The 3,352-nt window shown below is 36.1% G+C and overlaps 1 non-coding gene across 1 annotated transcript; it reads left to right on the top strand.

Annotated features, from left to right (window-relative positions):
* The first annotated feature begins 2,761 nt into the window (after nucleotides 1–2,761).
* Nucleotides 2,762–2,922, top strand: LOC111824675. The gene has a single exon (XR_002827767.1). It is a non-coding gene; the product is annotated as a U1 spliceosomal RNA (small nuclear RNA).
* The last annotated feature ends 430 nt before the right edge of the window (nucleotides 2,923–3,352 follow it).

Raw genomic sequence — 3,352 nt, 5'->3', positions numbered from 1 at the left:
ATGAAATTTAGGAATTAAGGGATCTAACAAAAGAGAGAGGCTAAGGGAATGCTTAGCAAGATAGTGAAGGAAGATCCCAGGACACAGCTGCACCAGACAGAGAATAAGGTCAGAGGGCTCTGGGAGACATATCCCCACAAATATGAAATTGAGAGGGCACCTGGCACGTTCTAACATATTAAGGGGAAAGTTACACCTCTTGGGGACAGAAAACTAAGCAAATTAAAAAAACAAACTTGCAAGAAAATTATTAAAGCCAGGAAAAGGAAATAGTTATTAAAGATAAGTAATAGTGTCAGTACTACTTGGCTCAGGTATTAACAGTATTTATCTAATTAAAATAATGTAAATAGTGAATATTGTTTAACCAAATTACATATTTGTGTGGAGGACATATATTTGTGGTGCAGGCAGGGAAGTGGAGAAAGAGAAAATCCTAATCATGCATTATAGAAACATATAATATAATATCAAAAAAATCAAGAAGCAGCAGTCCAGTAATGTTATTTAAAAGGTTAGAGGCAAATTACAGTAAAACAAACGAAGAGTTAAAAAGGTTTGTCTCGTGGAGGAAAAAAATAGGAACAGGAAGAGGATTGCTGCTTTTCATAATAAGCTTTGTAAAACTGTTTGATCCTTCTTGCAAACATAATTTTGATAAAAATTCAAAATTAGAAAAAACACACCCCCCACTTCCCAAACCTGTAGGATAAAACCCAAACTCTTAGCAGTCTAAGAACTCGGCTTATGAAGTCAGAGTGACCTGGGTTTTAATATCAGCGTTGCCACTTACCAGCTATGTAACCCTGGGCAAGTTATCAAAGTTTTCCAAACTCTGTGAAAAGGGGATAATAATAGTTCTCATGGTAACGGTAAATACTGGCTGATTCATAGCCCTGCTTGTAAAGAATGAATAAAATAACCCATGTAAAGTCTAAGCATTATGCTTGATACATACTTAGTGATCTATAAGCTTTCAGTAATGTTTTTTTCTATTATCAAGTTGACATTCAAGGTTCTTTGTAATCTCTCCAATTTGCTTTTCTAACCTCATCTCTTATTATTCTTCTAGACCTAACTCTAAGCTCGGGCCAGGCAGTTCTCATCCTTTCTGAAATACACCAGGCTCCTTCCCGTCTCCCTGCTGTTGCTTGTGCAATTGTTTGTTTTCCCGTTCACCAACTTATTTTGGTTGAAATAACAATGGAAATGAAAGAAATGTATTACACCCTGTAAATAACTGGACAATATTTACATTCATAGGATCAAAATCCAAGATGTAAATATTTTCTCTCAGGGCTAAAAGCTGAAAGGAGGAGTTCCATTTTTGCTCAAGACATGTTAATCTTGCCATTGCTCAAGGTTGCCATGGTTTCTGTTTGGTGCTTCCAGGACTTCAGCTTATGCCACTACATCTGAATAAATGAAAATAACCCCACTGACTGAGATGGAGACAGGCGGGGTAAGATTCTTATGAGATAGGTCAATGCTGGAACTAGAACTATAAGCCAAGATTTTTGTATCTCAGTTACAAACTGAGCCTGGCTATCCCTGGCATTGCCTATATCCAGCTTCACTTTTTTCCTGGGGATCAGGGAGCAATTTATTTTGTAAACAAAGAGATACTCTTTTCTCTTTCCTGTGGTATAATTTAAGTGGGGGGAAAAATAGTAACCATTTGCTTGTAGTTTTTTTAAAAATAAAGGCTTTGATTTTGTATGTAATTTGTTAGAGCCAATTATTTTTTTAATGTTTTTTAATCCTCGCCCAAGGATATGTTTTTTTAAATTGGTTTTTAGAGAGGGAGGGAGAGAGAGGAGAGAGAGAAACATCAATGTGAGAGAGAAACTTCAATTGGTTACTTCTTGTTTGTGCCCGGACCGGAGATCAAATCCACAACCTGGATATGTGCCCTGACCAGGAATCAAACCTGCAACCTTTGGTGTACTGGACGTCACTTCAACCAACTGAGCCACTCAGCCAGGGCATTAGGGCCAATTATTTTATTAGAAAGACTTCATTACATTATAAAATAAGTCCTAGTCTAAAAAACTAAAGATGAAACCAATGAAAATTAAGCTACTTAACTTTGACAAGTCACACTGTTCTGTCAACTTTGAGTTTTCAAATTCACAGACATAAATAGAAGAGTCCCTTGCACATCAATGAAAATCTTGTATTTATGAGAATCACTAATCTATCACTGATGACATTTATGTCTCATGGTATTTTCTTGGTTCTTGTTTAGACTCTTAGAGACTTTTAGTCTCTGGTGGATACAGGAAGTAAGTAGAAATATAGGAATAGTGTTCATTGCTCTTGATTGCTTAAAATGGTCACAAGATTTCATAATTTTATAATTTTTATAAATAACTTTATAAGATTTTTTTCACAGATTTAAAGTAAAAGGAGGGATAATATTATCTTCCTTCTAACCATCATTCTAAATTGAATTCAGGTAGATTTTTTAAAAATATATATTTTATTGATTTTTTGCAGAGGAAGAGAGAAGGATAGAGAGTTAGAAACATTGATGAGAGAAACATCAATCAGCTGCCTCCTGCACACCCCCCACTGGGGATGCGCCTGCAACCAAGGTACATGCCCTTGACCGGAATTGAACCTGGGACTTTTCAGTCCGCAGGCCGGCGCTCTATCACTGAGCCAAACCGGTTAGGGCAAATTCAGGTAGATTATTAAGAATCTTAGGCAAATTCAACAGAATTTCATTATTTGTTATTCTTGCATCAATGTTTTGTTGATATTACCTGGCAGGGGAGATACCATAATCATGAAGGTGGTTTTCCCAGGGTGAGGCTTATCCATTGCATTTCAGATGTGCTGACAGCTGAAATTTCTCCAAATGTGGGAAACTTGACTGCATAATTTGTGGTAGTGGGGGAGTGTTGATATTTGCTGACACTGTGAATGTCCTTAAGACATATGATAATAAATCAGTTGTTATAAGGTGTACATTTGTATGAACTAGGAATATTCTCTTCCCTCATGGGGTAAATAATTTGTGAAAGGCTATTTCATATGAGCCGTGTTAATTTTTAAAATATCAACAATGAAGTGAGAGATGAGAAATTGTAATGCAAAATAGAACATTTAAAACCCTCATGTTCCCTTTGAAAACCTTTATTTCCTTGGCTTTCAGGAGGGATAAGGGATATTTAGGTGAGCAACACTAACACTTACCCTTGCGTTTCAATCTCAGTCCTATTTCTATGCTCTCCCTCCCAAGCCAAATACTATTGCTTAGGATACTTCAGGAACAATTAAAGTGCAGTTCAATCTTCATATTAAATAATTTCTTATAAACTGAGTATTAACTTATCTTGCCCTTTAT

Source organism: Myotis lucifugus, unplaced genomic scaffold, assembly GCF_000147115.1.
Source record: "Myotis lucifugus unplaced genomic scaffold, Myoluc2.0 scaffold_7, whole genome shotgun sequence".
In the NCBI taxonomy this organism is placed as follows: domain Eukaryota; kingdom Metazoa; phylum Chordata; class Mammalia; order Chiroptera; family Vespertilionidae; genus Myotis; species Myotis lucifugus.
Note: the sequence above shows the minus strand (reverse complement) of the source record. Positions and strands in the feature narration are given on the sequence as shown.